General features: G+C 22.7%; 1 long non-coding RNA gene across 1 annotated transcript; it reads left to right on the forward strand.

Moving 5' to 3' along the window:
- The first annotated feature begins 1065 nt into the window (after window positions 1-1065).
- On the forward strand, window positions 1066-2375 carry LOC124420798. Its single transcript, XR_006941383.1, has 2 exons — window positions 1066-1123; window positions 2277-2375. It is a non-coding gene; the product is annotated as an uncharacterized LOC124420798 (long non-coding RNA).
- The last annotated feature ends 15471 nt before the right edge of the window (window positions 2376-17846 follow it).

Raw genomic sequence — 17846 nt, forward strand, 5'->3', positions numbered from 1 at the left:
CTATAGAATAGTCTATAGTCTGGACTATAGAATAGTCTATAGTCTGAACTATAGAATAGTCTATAGTCTGGACTATAGAATAGTCTATAGTCTGGACTATAGAATAGTGTATAGTTTATAATCTGCACTATATAAAAGTCTATAAAATAATCTTATTATAGTTTGGACTATAGAATAGTCTGTAGTCTGGACTATGAAATAGTGTATAACTTGGACTATAGTCTATAGTTTGGCTATAAAATGTCTGTAGTCTGGGCTATAGCATAGTCTTTAGTCTGGTCTAAAGAGAGTGTTTTGAAATGTTTAATAAATGTAAAAAAAAAATAAACAAAAATGTCTCTTAAAATTTAAAAATTTATTAAAAGAGCAAAATGTATTAAACAAAATCAGCTTTAGAAAAGCTTTTTGAGTAAGCTTTTAAACAAGTCAAAAATAATTTAATAAAAAAAGAAATCTTTTGTTAAAAAAATAACAACAACAAGAAATAAACTAAAAATAAAAAATTTATACTAGACCAAGACACCTACCAACAACTGTATAACAAACAAACAGGCGGGCAAGCAGTCAGCCAGCCAAGACAGTTAAACGAACGGCCACAAACAAAATACCAAATACCAATACTTAAGAGCACGTAGACAAGTTAATACACACACACTCCAACACACTCATTATTCGTTCACTCACTCACTGCAAGCAGCAACCACTTTAAAGAAATATGACTTAAGAAAGACAAACGTATGAACGAATGTATGAATAAAAGACAAAAAACATGAAATACTCACGAAAAGCAAAAGAAAAAAAAATAACAAAAACAAATTTAAAAAAGAGTTAAGTAAAGTGGCTAAGAAACAACGGTGAGCGGCTAAATGGGTTTAAGCCATGAATTTAGTTGAGTCGCGTAAGTCATTGAGTGCGTTTGGGTAAAAACATAAAATTTCGAAGTGGTGATTGTGACAAATTTTCATACAAATTTAGAAAAGATATAATATTTACAAAAAAAGTTTATTTTTATGAAACCTAAAATGAATTTGTAAACCAATAATTTAAAACAAAATAAAATAAAAATAGTAAACGTTAAATGAATTAACAAAATAAATTTGGATAAAAAATATAACAGCAAAAAGTAAGCTTTGATAATTTAAAAAAAAAGAAATTACATAATCCAAAGAAATTTTTTATAAAAAATTAAAAAAAACAGTTAAATAATTAACTTATAAAATTAAAGAAAAAATTAAAACTTAAACAGTGAAATTTATATTTTTTTATAAAAAATTTTCAATTTTGAATTACAAAAACCGTTTAATTTGTTGAATTGCAAATTTCCCAAGAAAAACCTGTTAATGTTGTTGTGTGTCTGATCCCCTGTTACTGTTACTGTTAATGCTGCTGATTGTTGCTCCTCTGTGTCTGTTGCAAACAAAATCACACTAAATTATTGCAATTTTTCTTTTGTGAACGAACAAAACAAAAAAACACACAACAATATAAAAATAAAAGTGAAATTAATTTGTTTTGTAAACTTTATGTGAATTTAAAAAAAGTAAAAACTAAACGGCCTTTAAAACCAACTACCAAAACAACTGCAAAAAAAGTTGTTTTTTTTGGCAAAATAACCAAAAAGTTAAACAAACGTTTTTTAACCAATAGTTTTAAAAGTTAATTGTGTTGCGATTTAAAAAGAAGAAAATTAATTAAATACAAGATGATTAAGATTTCAAAAGGCTGAACTGTAGATTAGATAAGAGACTTGATTAAAGACAATACTAGAGACTATATTATAGTATAGATTAAACTATAGACTAGACTATAGACTAGACTATAGACTAGACTATAGACTAGACTATAGACTAGACTATAGACTAGACTATAGACTAGACTATAGACTAGACTATAGACTAGACTATAGACTAGACTATAGACTAGACTATAGACTAGACTATAGACTAGACTATAGACTAGACTATAGACTAGACTATAGACTAGACTATAGACTAGACTATAGACTAGACTATAGACTAGACTATAGACTACAAAGTAGACTATAGACTAATTTTCAAATGCTAGGGACCAAAGTTTACGTCTATAGTCGTAAACTGCCCTCCGCGTTTACAACAATAGTACTATGTTGTATTTCAGTGTTAGAAACAATTTTTAATTTTTAAATATTTTCAAAAGAAATTCCAAACAGGTCGTTGCGTTTTTTAACTAAATTAGCAAAAAATATTTTAAAATTTAAAATAAAATAATATTTTTATAATAAAATCTAATTTTTACAGTTTATTAAACAAACAAGTTACCAACATTATAACTGGATTATTACGTCATTAAATCAAAATCCGCTGAGATTTAATAAAAAGTAGAAAATCTATAGATTTTAAAAAAAAATAACTAATTAATAACAATAAAAAGGTAAGTTTTTTTTTTGAAGTAAATCAAATAAAACAAATATTTAAGTTTGAGACAAAATTTTATTAGGATTTCTTTTAAAATTCATATAGAGTTTTATGTCTTGACATAAATTTCTATTAAAGTTAGTGTTTTGTTAAAAAATTTAATAATAATTTATGTTTTGATAGAAGTATCTTAAGAAATATTTTACTCAAACTTGTGTGAGACAAATATATTTTAGAAAATTATGTCTTGACACAAATATCTATAAAAATTTATAGCTTGACAAAAATTTCTACAAAAATTTACAACTTGACAAAAATTTTTGTAATAATGTATAGTTTGACAAAAATTCTTTTAAATGTGTATAGCTTGACAAAAATTTCTATAATTCTATAGATTTTTTACAGAAAACTTTGTCATAATATAAATTTTTATGGAAATTTTAGTCAAGCTTATTTTTATGATATACAAATTTATATTTTATACAAATTCTTATAGAATTTTTTGTTATGATATAAATTTTTATAGAAATTCATGAGAAAATTTTCTGTAGAAAATCTATGCCTTAAATCCACTTTCTGTAAAATGTATTGTTTTAAGGTAAACTATTGTAAAAAATTTATGTCTAGATAAAAATTTCTGTAGAAAATTTTATTAAGAAAGAAATTTCTTTCTAGAAATTTAATAAAAAAAAATTATTTAGTCTTGATTTTCTAGCAAATAATCTGCATTAGAAAGGTATGTTTTGAGAGTTAAGTTCTATTGAGAAAAATTGTAGGAAATTTCTGAAATATATTATCCATGTAAATTCTAATTGTTTTTAACATTTAGGGCTTAAGTCAGTTATTGTTAATGATTTGGCAATTGTTTTTTAGATCAGATTAATTCCAGCTGTTTTTATAATTTGTCAAGGGAATTTTTATTAATTAAATATTTAAATTAATATTTTTTTCTTCAAAATAAAAACAGTTATTAATTATTATTTGTTTTAAGTTGTTTTTATTCAAGTTGTTTTTAAAATTCTATTAGAAACCTATTTTTTAAATTATCTACCAAAATTCGTGAAATTTCTGTCCCCAATTTAGAAAAAGAAAAAAATACATCAAAAACGAGTATTTCATAAACTAGATTTCTTTAAAAAAAATTTATAAATTCAGTTATATCTCTACCTACCTAATAAAACCTAAAAAAATCAATAGTTAAAACATGACTTATTAACACATAAAAAACAACAACAACTTAGTTAAATAATTTATGCATAAACGAAAAAAAGTAATCAAAAATGAATTTTGATTAAAAACAAATTTCAAAAAAATGTAAATATTTAATTTTAATTTAGCAAAAAAAAAAATGACATAAATATGAAAAAGAGAGTTAAAAAGCTAGATGCTATTTGTGTGTTTGTTTAGAGAGTAGGAATTTGAAATCAAAAGACTTAAGAGACAAACCTTAATAATAATAAAGTTAGCTAATGATTTGCTGTTGCTGTTATTTTTGTTTTTTTCTCTCTAGTATTATTAACAATTATAATAATAATATGTATGTATAACTTAAACAATAACCTTGATAAAAAAAATGAATAGCAACAGCAAAAATAACTATAACTTTTAACTGGAATTTAAGACAAACCAAGTCATTTTAATATGAATTAAATTTTGCTAAAAATGAGTTTTTTTTTAAATAATAAAACAACTATAAATTTTTCGCTTTTAAAAAACATTAAATGTAAATAAAATTTTATGACATATTAATATACAAAAACTACTTCCTAGAGTAAAGTTATGGTAACAAAATTGTTGAACTATATTAGAAACGTCACTAAACGTCACACAAACTTTAAAATAACTAACAGTTTGAAAAAAGAAATTAATTTTTTTAAAAATTTTAAGGTTTAAAACTTAAAATTAAAAAAAATAAAAAAATTGAATTTTTTTAAAACAAGGACCTTCTACTCTAGTGCGTTAGTAATTAAGACTAAAAAAACGTTTCCATTAAAAGATTTTTTATGTTGAATAACAAATTTAACAAAATTCTTTAATTTTCCTTATTATTACTTAATTTTTTAAATAAAAATCGTTTTCATTAAAAAATAAACTCTGATGTTTTTAACAGTCTTTCTTTCTCTAGTAAATATTACGAGAATAATTTAAATTTCATTCATTGCAATTTTTTTTTTTATTTTCAATGAAAACAATAGCTTCACTAATCAACCATTAAGTAATAATCTGTCTACTGTTGAAATCATTCACAACAGCAGCAGCAGCAGCTACAACAACAAAAAAGTGACAAAATTTGTTTGTAAACACCACCCAACAAACATTCAAGTTTTGTTATAACAATATAAAACAACACTAAGTAATGATTTAATAATATAATTTCTAGAAAAAATTATGTTTTGAAAAAAAAATTAAAAAATTATGTCTTGACATAAAATTTCTTGAAAAATTTATGTCTTGACATAAAAATTTCTAAAATCTTTAGAAATCTAAAACTTGAAAACACTGACTTGTCTTAAGTGTAATTTCTGTAAAATTGTTGAAAGAAATAATTATAAAAGTTCATAACTTGCCAATAAGTTCTATAAAAGTTTATGGCATGACATAAAATTTCTAATGTTTGACAATAATTACTTTATAAATCTAAGGCTTAAAATCAATTTCTGAAAAATTTTATATCTTGAGATAAATTTCTGTAATTTTTATGTCTTGCCATAAAATTTCTTTAAAAGTTTATGTAAAGACATAAATTTCTTTAAATTTTTTTTTATGTTGTGATTTAAAATTTCTTTAAAAGTTTGTTGTTTTACTAAAATTTCCTTTAAAATCGTTAACTTGAAATCAATTTTAAGAAAAAATGTTTGTCTTCTTATAAATTTCTTTAAGAAATTATGTTTTGTCACAAAATTTCTATAAAAGTTTATGTCTAGACATACATTTCTTTAAAATTTTATGTCCTGATTTAACTTTTCTATAAAAGTTTATTGTTTTACTAAATTTTCTTTAAAATCGATGACTTTAAATCAATTTTAGGAACAAATATTTGTCTTGTTATAAATTTCCTTAGGAATTTATGTCTTGCCACAAAATTTCTATAAAAATTTATGTCTAGACATAAATTTCTTTAAAATTTTATGTCCTGATTTAAAATTTCTATAAAAGTTTGTTATTTTTGCTAAATTTTCTTTAAAAATTGTTAACTCGAAATCAATTTTAAGAAAAAATATTTGTCTTGTTATAATTTTCTTTAAGAATTTATGTCTTGCCACAAATTTCTATAAAAGTTTATGTCTAGACATAAATTTCTTTAAAATTTTATGTTTTGATTTAAAATTTCTATAAAAATATGTTGTTTTACTAAAATTTCTTTAAAAATCGTTAACTCGAAATCAATTTTAAGAAAAAATATTTGTCTTGTTATAAATTTTCTTAGGAATTTATGTCTTGCCACAAATTTCTATAAAAATTTTATGTCCTGACATACAATTTTTATAAAAGTTTATCGTTTTACTAAAATATCTTTAAAAATCGATGACTTGAAGTCAATTTTAAGAAAAAAGATAGTCATGATCGTCTGGGCTATAGTGTAATCTATAGTCTTGTCTTTGTCCTTGACTACAGAATGCACTATAGTCTTGATTATAGTCGGGCCTATATTTTTCATTATAGACTTGACAATAATGTTGCCTATAGGCTAAATTATAGTTTTGACTAAAGATTTTGATAAAGTCTGGTCTATACGTTTGGTCGTAGTGTGGTCTATAGTCTAAACTGCACTGCAGTTTTGACTATTGCGTAATCTATAGTCTTGTCTTTGGCCTTGACTACAGAATGCACTGTAGTCTTGACTATAGTCGGGGGTATATTTTTGATTATAGCATGGATTAAAGTTTTCATTATAGATTTTGTTAAAGTCTGGTCTATAAGCTTGACCGTAGTCTAAACTAGACTGCAGTCTGGACTATAGTTTAATCTATAGTCTTTTCTATATTCCTGATCTATGGTACTGTCTTTAGTCTTGATTTTTAGATACGAATTTCTAATTTTTGAAAAAAAAAAACTTCTTTAGAGGTTTTTATCTGGAGACAAATCTCTAAAAAATTGTATGTCATGAAATATATCTCTATAGATTTGTATATCTCATAACAGATTTTAATACAATTTTATGTCATGGTATATATTTCTATAGAAATTTATATCTGAAAACAAATTTCTATAAAAGTTTGCAACTTGCGACAACTTTCTATAGAATTTTTTATCTTGAGAAAATGTTCTGCAAAAATTTAATTTTCGAGCTAAAGTTTTCTTAAAAATTTACTTACAACTTGTGAGAAATTTCTATAGAAATTTTTGTGTTGAGATGAGTTTCTGCAAAAATTCAGATCTCAAGACAATTTCCTGTAAAAATTAAAAGACAAATTTTAAAATTTATGTTTATTGGTTTATTGAATATAACAAAAGACAGTAGGTGTCTGTGACAATTGTAATTTTAAGTTAATTCATAAAAAAAACAGATTCACTAAAAGGTGTAGACAACGTAACTGCTAAAAAAAACTGCAATGTACAAGGGAATAACTATAAAAACTAAAAAAATCTCTAAAAAAGGCAAGGAAAAAAATAAGACAAATGATGCATCATCTCATGCAGGCAAAACTGAAAATGATGATGAAGATGATTTTGTTTTTTTTTATGGCAAATAAATTTTCTCTACTTTTGTTTGTTAACTCTAGTGATGATGCAGTTTTATGTTTAAAAATAAAGTCAAGAAAAAAAATATATAAATAGTAAAATAAATGTAGGTGGCAATTACAAATTTTTCTCAAGCATCTGCATTTTTTCTTTCATACAAATTACATTTAAAGTAAATTTTAAATGAAAAATTGTTTATTTTTTTCTAAATAGCTATTGGCAAATAATCAAGGAAAAGTTAAATTAATAAATCAATCATTATGAAGATAATATGTATATAATAAAGATAAAACAAGATTTTAATTAAAAGCTGTGTTTTTAAAAATATTCTCTCTTTATATCAATCACTTTTGTGTTTTAGGAAGTTAATCTATTTGTCAAATAATTTTTGTCATATTAGCTTTCTTGCTTATTTTCAAATCAGTTTTATATAAATTCTTTAATTTATTTGCTTTAAGTCCACACTTTACGCATGCGCTATTAAAAAGTTTGAAAATCAATATTAATTTTATTATTGAATTTTGTTATTTATCTATTCAATAAAATCTCGTTATATTAAAAAAAAACAACATAAACTAGTTTTTAAATTGAAAATCAACTTGTTTAGTTGAAGCCCACCTCCCCACCCTTCCCTTATACATACATAAATTTAATTTAAGAAATATAAAAATTTACATATTTCTAGCAAAAATTCCTTAAGAATCTTGAAATAATTTATTTAGATTTTTTATAATTTAGTTAAAGTAAATAACAAAATTTTCTATAAAACAAAACTGTTATACAGAAATGCTTTATGGTTGTTATTTCCACAAGAAACTTAAAAAAAAAAACTTTGTTATTTTCAGAAAAGACTTTTTTATTGTTCTGTTGAAACGTTTTTGTCGAGATATTATGTTCTATAAAGGAAACTGTTATACTCGAGTGAGAACAAAATTTCGTTTGATTTAACTGGTTTACTCAGAATTTATTTTAAGAAAAACTGTCATATAAAGCAATTTTAATAATTACAACTGTTTGTCCAAAGAAAAACCTAAAATGGACGAAATGATTTTCACAAAAAACTGTTATACACAATTTTGTATACGAAATAAACAATTATACATAACATTTTCTGTAAAGAAACTGTAGAAGTTACAAAATTCCTTTCAGTGAAACTGTTATACACAAAATTTTCCATGGAAAATTTTTACATAAAACAGTTTTAGTAATGAAAACTGTTATAACCAAATTTCATCAAAGAAAAAATTGTTATGAACGAAATGAAAAAAAAAAAAAAAAAAAAAACTGTTATACACATTTTTTTATACAGAAAAAATAAATATACAAAAGAAAGAAAACTTTAGAAGTGGCAAAAATCCATACAGTAAAACTGTTACTACACAGAATTTTCGATAAATAACTGTTATATGAAACAATTTTTAATAATAAAAATTGTTATAACTAAATTTGTACAAAGAAAAAATTGGTCAAAATAATGTTCTCATAAAACTGATATACAGCACTTTGTATACAGGAAAAAACAGTTATACAAAACATTTTCTATAAAGTAAATTATAGATGTTATAGAATTCCTTACAATAAAACTTTTAGACACACAATTTTCTATATAAAACTGTTATACTTAAGAATAGAGTTCTATAAAGAAATCTGTTACAAACTGTTATACACAAAATGTTCTAAAGAAAAAACAGTTTGTATACAAAATTTTCTATAAAAGAATTGTTAAACATAAACTGAAGAATAAAAAAGAAAACTTTAAACAAAATTCCCTTTAAATAAAACTGTTATACACAAAAGTTCTATAATGAAAACCATTATACATACACAGTATGCATAAGAGAAAAACTATTTTAAATGAAAATTTCTATAATGAAAACTGTTTTACATAATATTTTCAACAAAAAACTGTTTTACACACAAATTTCTGTAATGAAAACTGTTATACACAAAAAAGGTCTATAATGAAAACCGTTATACACAATATACCCAATAGAAAAACTATTTTACACGAAAATTTCAATAATGAAAACTGTTATACGCAAAAATTTTTATAAAAAACAGTTATACACAAAAATCTCAATAGAAAAACTGTTTTACACAAAAAATTTTTATAATGAAAACTATAATCCAGACAATGCTCAATAGAAAAACTGTTATACAAAAAAATTATATAAAAAACATGTTATACACAAAATGCTCAATAGAAAAACTGTTAAACAGAAAAATTTCTATAAACAACTGTTATACACAAAATGCCCAATAGAAAAACTGTTATCATCTACGAAATTTTCTCTCAAATAAACTGTTATACAATTGTTTCTCTAATGAAAACTCTTATATACAAAATGTTCCAAAACGAAAACCCTTAAAAATTTAAAAATCTGTTATGGTCTATTGAAAGAAAATTTCAATAGAAATGTATTTAATAAACATTTCAGTTGACATTTTTTATGTCAAGACAAACTTGTTAAAACATTAAGACAAATATCTATAGAGATTTATAACTCGAGTTATATTTCTGTAGACTTTTATATTTGAAAACAAATTTCCATAAACATTTACAACTTCTAAAGAAATTGCTATAGAATTTCATGTCAAGACATGTAATTTTATAATTTTTAAACATATTGCTATAGAAATTTGTGTCAAGACATAAAATCTTTTAAGCATTTAGATATCAAGAAAAACTCTTATAAAAATTTAAAAAAGTAAAATAAATTTTTATAAAATTTTATGTTTTGACATGAAGACATAGATCTGGAGTAAAATTTTTGTTGAAGAACATGAGATAATTTAGAAATTTATGTTTTGATATAAATTAAAGAACATGAGATAAATTTGTTATTTATGTCTTGCTGTATTTTCCTAAAGAAATCTTGATCTCAAGACAAATTCCTATAGAAATTTATATAAATCGTGTAACAAATATCTTTAAATGTTTATATCGAAAAAATGTCTATAGAAATTTATGTTATAAGATAAATTGCCATTTAAATTTTCATATTGACTTTAATATTATTAGGATTTGAATGATATTGGATAAAATTTTTGTTTTTCTTAATTTTCAAGTTTGTTTCCTAAGTCTTTTGTTTTCTTTTTAATTAATTTAATTAAAATATCTTTTCTATAAAGATTTTCTTAATTTTTTTTTTAATTTAAAGAAATCTTGTTAATAGTTTATTAAAGAAAAATTTTTTTTAACAAAATCTGTGTTGCTGTTTAAATAAATGGAAAAAACCTAAACAAATTAAAATTATTTTTGCGTGTTTTTTTTTTGTTTTTTTTTTTTTTTTTTTACTATTTCGACCTCCAATAAGTAAGGTTTTCTATAGTTGTTGCTGTGTTTTTGGCATATAATTTTCCTGCAAAACATTTAAATGCATTGCATAATGTTAGCTGTTATTTGTTTGATTACAGTACAGGCCGGCAAAGGGAGTCAGTGTTGCTGTTAGTAAATGCTTATTAACTACAAGTGTTTATAAACAATACACTGGTTATAGGTTTGTTGGTGTTGTTTTCCGCACACTTTGCCACTTTTTTTTTTGTTAATTACCAAGGAAGCAACAATGTAATCAAGAAAACAACTACAGTAAACAGTTATTTAAAGGACTTAAATCTTCATTTTTTTGCCTTATTATTAATGTTGTTTGAATGTAAAAGATGTGTTTAGAAATAACTCTTTTAAATAGCTGACTATCTGTCATTTTGCCACTGCATAACGGCCATACTAAGGAAGGCAGCCTAACATTTATTACAACAACGGAAAAATCTTTTTTCGTTTTTTTTTTTTATTTTGCATTTTTTTTTACCAACAACAAAAAACATTCATGCCAAAGTATTTAAATTTTGTTAAAATATAATTTTTTTCCAATTCCAACACAATTGCCACGCATTTAGAATTTGTATTTTTTTCTTCTTTATAGTTGTTTTGTTTCGTTTTCTAAACATTTAACTGTTTAATAGAGTTTATTTAGTTTTAGCCAACTGTATGTGAGTATAAAACTGCTGCCACTCTTTAGAATTCTAATTAGTTGGTAGTCAATGGTATTGTACATAATACTAACAACACAATAGCAATGGTGCAAGTAACTGCTGGCAGTTAGTACAAGTTGTTTTGGTTAAAATGAAAAAATTGGTTGGTGGTATTAACTGTCCGTCTTTCCGTCCGTCCTTCCGTTCACCCTACCTGTCTGTCTTTCTGTCTTTCGGTTTAGGTATGAATGAATGACTTTGTAAAGTTAGATTTTCTGTTAATATTACAAGGCAAAACAATGTTATCAAATGTTATTAATCTTTTTCGCTGCTTTTTTTTCCAAACCCACAAAATCGAAAACAAAACAGTAGTTAGTGTAAAAAATATAGTTTTTCTTTCCGTTTTTGTTTATTTCTATGCAAAATAATAGAATTTTTAAACTGTTATCATCTAAAGATCTTAAGTTAATTTTTAACAAGACCTTAAATTATGCCTTCATAAATTAACTAAATAATAGCGTAGATTAACTAAAGTTTAAACTAAAGTTTTCTTAATTGGCAAAATTTTTAGTAATTTGTTAAAAAAACTAGTTTAACTCTTTAAAAAAAAGGTTAAACATCTTGCATATATTTTTTACACATTTGCGTCATTTTATATAAAATCATTAAAAAACCTAAATTAATCGATTTTTTAAGTATTATTTTTGGTTTATTATAATTTTATTTGTTTTTTTTTTTCTTGTTTTATTTAAAGTTTTCAATTTATCGAAAACAAAAAAACAAAAGATTTAAGATAAGAACTTTTTTACACAAAAAATCATTATTAGTTAAGAAATAAACTTGTTTCTTTGATTAACTCTACAAAATGTGTTTTAAATAAAAGAAGTTGGTTATCAACTTGACAACCAGAAGATTATGAAATAACACAGACAACTGTTTGGCATTCAGTCAAGATGATTGCATAACAAAGAATTCTTTACAATTGTTGAAATAGAAAATTTTGAAAATATAAAATATTTTTTCTAATGTAAAGTCTAATATAAAGTCTAAGGATTAAACTGTTTTACACAAACATTGCTTTGGATAAAAACGGTAATACACAAAAAAAAAACTGTTATACATTGTTTTACAACAACAATTTCAACAATTGTTACAAACTATTATACATCAACTTTAATTAAGAAGAAAACTTTTGTACACAAATATGTCTAAAGATATAAGTGTTATACATGAAATTTTACATAAAAAAAGAATTTAATAAAGAAAATTTAATATAGAAAAACTGTTATACACAAAATGTTTCATAAAAAGAACTGTTATACACAAACGTAACAAACAAACTTTTCCACAAAAGGACTGTTGTACAAAACTTTTATATAGAAGAAAACTATTCTACATCAACTTTATCTAAAGAGAAAACTTTTGTATACAAATGTTTCTAAAAAGAAAACTGTTATACATGATATTTTACACTGACAAAGCTGCTATAAATATATTGTTATTTAAAGAAATCTGTTGTACACAGAATTTAATATAGAACACTGTTATACAAAAAGTGATCTATAAAAGGAACTGTTATACATAAACGTCTTTATGAAGTAAACAGTTGTGCACAGAATGTTATTTTTTATGTTATAGAAAGACTGTAATTTAGAAAAAACTATTATACACAAACTTTTCTGCAGAAAAAACTGTTGTATAAAGAGAAAACTGTTATACACAAACGTTTCTATAGAAAAAATGGTTAGAAACAAGGTTTTCTATAGCTAGAACCGTTATACATAAAAATGTGTATATAAAACCTGTTATACACAAACATTCTTAAAGATAAAGCTATTATACACAGATTTTTCTCTAAATTTTATGTAGAGAAAACTGTTATACACCAAAATTTCAATATAAATGTTATTGTACTCATAATATTCTACAAAGAAAACTGATTACATTTTTTTACATTTATTTAACGATTTCGTTAGAAATACTGTTATACACAAAAAAACTTCTACACACAATCTTTTCTATAACTTTTATGTTGAAAAAACTATTATACACAAACTTTTGTATTGAAAAAATGGTTAGAAACAAAGTTTTCTATAGCGAGAACTGTTTTAAATAAAAATTTAGTTAGAAAAACTGTTATACACCAACCTATCTATGGATAAAGCTGTTATACACAGATTTTTCTATAAATTTTACGCAAAAAACTTTTATACATATAAAATTTGTTAGAAAAACTGTTATACAAAAAATGGTTAGAAACAAAGTTTGCTATAGCTAGAACTGTTTTACATATAAAATTTTTTAGAAAAACTGTTATACACAAACGGTTCTAAAGATAAAGATGTTAATGTAGAGAAAACTGTTATACACACATTTTTCAATATAGAAAACTGTTATACACAAAGTTTTCAATATAAAAAACTGTTATACAAAATGTTTTCAATAAAATAAATGTTTTATTCAAAATTACCTACAAAGAAAACGGTTCTACAATATTTTTTTATATAGAAAATAAGTTATGCTCTAAATTTTCTATAGCGAAAACTGTTATACACAAAATATATTTAATTTTCTATATAAAAAAAACTGTTATACACAATACTTTCATAAAAAATACTAGATTACACAAAAATTCTTTAAAGAAAACTGTTATACAAAAGTTTCTATAGAAAATACTTTTATAAATATCATTCTCATTAACCAGTATTTTTATACATTTTTTTTAAACTGTTATACTCTTAAAAAATTTAAAGGTTTTGTGTTAAAAACTTTGAAAATTTGATGTTTTTTTGTAAAGTGAAATGCGTGTCAAATAGACATTTGTTAGATAAAAATTAAATTCGTTAAAAATGTTAGTTATTATATTAGTTAATTACTAACATAACATAATTTATACAGTTTAACAAAAATATGAATTTTTTCAAAAAATTTTCCTAAATTAAAAGTTAATGTATTTATTGTAGGGAAACGAAAATAATGATTGATTATATACAACATTTTTTTTTTCTCTTGAGTATATATATTTTTTTTAATTTTGCATTAATTAAACATCTTGTATTGCATCATTAAATATGCTTGTTGTTGTTGCTGTTTCTTATATTCATCTTTCATTATTATGTTTAACAAACAAATGCATTAATATTGTTATTAATGTTGCTGTTGTTGTGTGTAAAAAAAAATACAAAAACATTTCCTAAAAATGTAAATATTTTATATGTTTAAAAAAATCTTTAGGGCTAAAATGTTTAAATTTCAATGTTATATAACAAAGTGAGAGAAAAAGAAATATTATTAAATTGTTTCTTTAATTATTTATAAATTTTAGTTTTTAACTTCCTATTTTTTTCATGTTATTGTTGTTATTTATATCTTTATGGAAGTTGTTGTTATATTTATGTTGAAGATGTGTTTGTATTGTATTATGTTTCATCTTGTTTTGTTTTGCTTTGATTTTTGTTGAAATTCAACTAATTTGCATAAAATGTTTTCTTCTATTGTTCGTGAACTTTAACCTAACATTCGTTTTATTCATTTCATTCATTCATTCATTTATTCATTCACATTTGTCTGTTTCTTGATTTCTGTTTAAATTTATATCGGTTATGTTGCAAATTTTTTTTGTTTTATATTTTTGTTCCATATGTTACACAGTTGTTAAGACATTTGTTTATATGTCTGTCTGTCTGTTTATGTTTTTGGGTTGTAGTTTTTTATTGTATTTTTAACACTTTCACGCTTTTCTTAAGCTTGTTTTTTTATATTACATCAATTTGCATTTATGTTATTTTCAGCTATAAACTAATTTTTGTTACAAGAACATGTTTTGACACCTTCTAAATAAGATTATTTTCTACTAATAGTTTTTTGTATAACAGTTTTTTCTAGTGAACTACTTGTGTATAAAAAAATTCTTACAGTATTTTTTTATCGAAAATTAAGTCAACAACACATCATAATTTTGTATACAACAGTATATTCTATATATATACAAGACAAACTTCTCTCTATAGAAACTATTATTTTTCTTTATAAAAATTGTGTATATAAAAGATTTCTTAAAATAACTTAAAAATTATAACACTTATCTCTATAAAACATGTCTTGTTTAGCAATATTTTCTTAACAAAATTTAAGTATAACAGTTTTCTCTATATATGTAACAGTTTTATTTGTGGATTTATTTGTGTATAACAATTTTCTCTTAAGACAATAAGGTGTATAACAGTTTTATTTTTAACATTTTTTCTTAAACATTTTGTGTATAACAGTGTTCTTTACGACAAATTTAGTTTATTTGCAGTTTTTTTTCTATTTGAATTGTTGTGTATAACAGTTTTCTTTTTAAAAATGTATCACAGTCTTTTTTATAACAAATTTCGTGTATTAGAGTTTTCACTCAAGAAAAAATTTGTATAACAGTTTTATTTTAAATGAAATAACAATTTTCTCTATGGACTCAAAAGGTGTATAACAGTTTGATTTTTTAAATTTTTTCTTTAAAATTTTGTGTTCTTTTTAACAAATTTCGTGTATTACAGTTTTCTCTAAAGAAAATATCATGTATAAAAGTTTTCTCTATAGATATTAAGGTGTATAATAGTTTTATTTTTAACATTTTTACTTTCTCTAAAGTAAAAATTTTGTATAATATTTTTATTTTTTATTTTTATTTAAAAGAAATAACAATTTTCTCTATAGACATTAAGGTGTATAACAGTTTTATTTTTAACGTTTTTTTCTTTCAAATTTTGTGTTCTTTATAACAAATTTCGTGCATTATAGTTTTCTCTTAAGAAAACTTCTTTGTATAACAGTTTTCTCTATAGACATTAAGGTGTATAAGAGTTTAATTTTTAAAATTGTTTCTTCATTGTATATGTAACAGTTTCATTTCGAAAAAGTTAAAGTTTTGTGTATAACAGTTTTCAAAACATGTTAAAGTTATTTATAGATGAAATCACTTTCTTTCAGAACATATTTCATGTATAACAGTATTTTTTATGAAAAATTTGCATTTTAACGAGTTTTTTCTTTAAACAAAATTGATGTATAACAGTTTTTTTTCCATTTAGTTTTCTGTTTAACAAATTATTTATACAAAATTTATATTTAAAGTTTTCTTTGTGTATAAGAGCGTTTCCTAAAGACAATTTTGTGTATAGCAGTTGAAAATTGCAAGTATAACACTTTTTATAATAGTTTTCTTTAATTTATAACAGTTCTTTTTAAGTGTAAACGTATTTTCTATTAAAAATTTAATGTATAACAGTTTTATTTTAAAATTATTTTTGTATAAAAGTTTCTTTTTTGAAAATTTTGGTGATAAAAGTTTTTTCTATATAAATTGTTATTTATAACAGTTTCCTGTATAACAAAATATATCTGCAAGAGTTTTCTGTCTAAAAAATTTGTGTATAACAGTTTTAAAAACAATTCCTTAGACCAGTCTGTACATATGTATATCTTATTCTTGAACAAAGATTTTCTTATATCGCTATTCGCCATTAACATGTTTGTGTATAACAGTTTCATTTTATATAATATTTTCCTCATTCATAACAGAATATAGAATTCTATTTCATTCTTAACATGAATTTGTTAAGAATGGTATCTTATATCAATAACATGTTTTTTCTATTGTCACCTTAAAAAAAACTAATAAATTTTCTAATATTTCAAAACTAAAAGTACCGAATGAAACGATTTCCGCATATGGATAAGTGGCCCTTTTTTATGGGAAATAAATTTTAGATTGTAATTCATAACGTTTGCATAAATGTGTAGAAAAAAACACATTTTATATGCCTCAATAGTTTTACATAAAATTTGTTATAAATAAAGCACGATTCTCTAAAACAAATCAGAGAAAAGAAAAAAAAAAGAGCAACAAAAAACATTTGTATGACAATATTTATGATGTAAATTTATATTATGTTAAAAATCGTGATTTACCAAAACTTACAACAACAAAAAACTGTCATAAATAAACGTTGTTTTTGTTTTTTTCTTCTCCATCTTTAGTATTTAAATGAAAGTAAAATTTATAAATTAACATTTAATCATCAAAGTTTGTAACAATTTTACAGCATGTGAAACATGCTGTTTAAAGAAAATGAAAAAAAAAGAAACCAAAACAAACAAATTTGTTTTTGTCAAACAATTATTTATTATTAATAAAGTTTTTTGTAAAAAACTTTCAAATTTTGCTTAAAAAATTTAATATTTTTATTTAATAAGAAAATATTTTAAAAATATCTTTTTTTATTAACAATTATATTTAATCATAAAATTGTTAACAATTTTAATAACAATTGATCATTTATGGCTTGTTACAAACTGTTTATGATCATAGTAAAATTTAACTTGATATTGATATGATCACTACAAATAAAGAGAAATTGTTACAACTACAAAAGAAAAAAACGATCTCATCATATATTATTGTAATAGTTTCGCTTTATAACATTAATCATTAGATCTTAATTTTAAAATGATCTTTAGTTTTGAATTTAGAATGATCTACACAGAGACAAAAAGAAATATACACGTATGGTAGCAAATTGATAACAAATTGTTTATAATTTTTTAATAACATCCGTTATCAAAGTACATACGACGACAACACTCGTTGTCGACATCTACTATTAACAACGGCTTGTTTATTAATAGTGAATTTACTAAGTTTTATTTTTCCCTCTTTTTATTGTCTTTATTATAGAAGTCTCAATAGACTTGATTATAAACTAATCTCGATAAAAATAGTTTGATCTTTAGGCTCGATTATAGACTGATCAATAG

Source organism: Lucilia cuprina, chromosome 6, assembly GCF_022045245.1.
Source record: "Lucilia cuprina isolate Lc7/37 chromosome 6, ASM2204524v1, whole genome shotgun sequence".
Taxonomy (NCBI): Eukaryota; Metazoa; Arthropoda; class Insecta; order Diptera; family Calliphoridae; genus Lucilia; species Lucilia cuprina.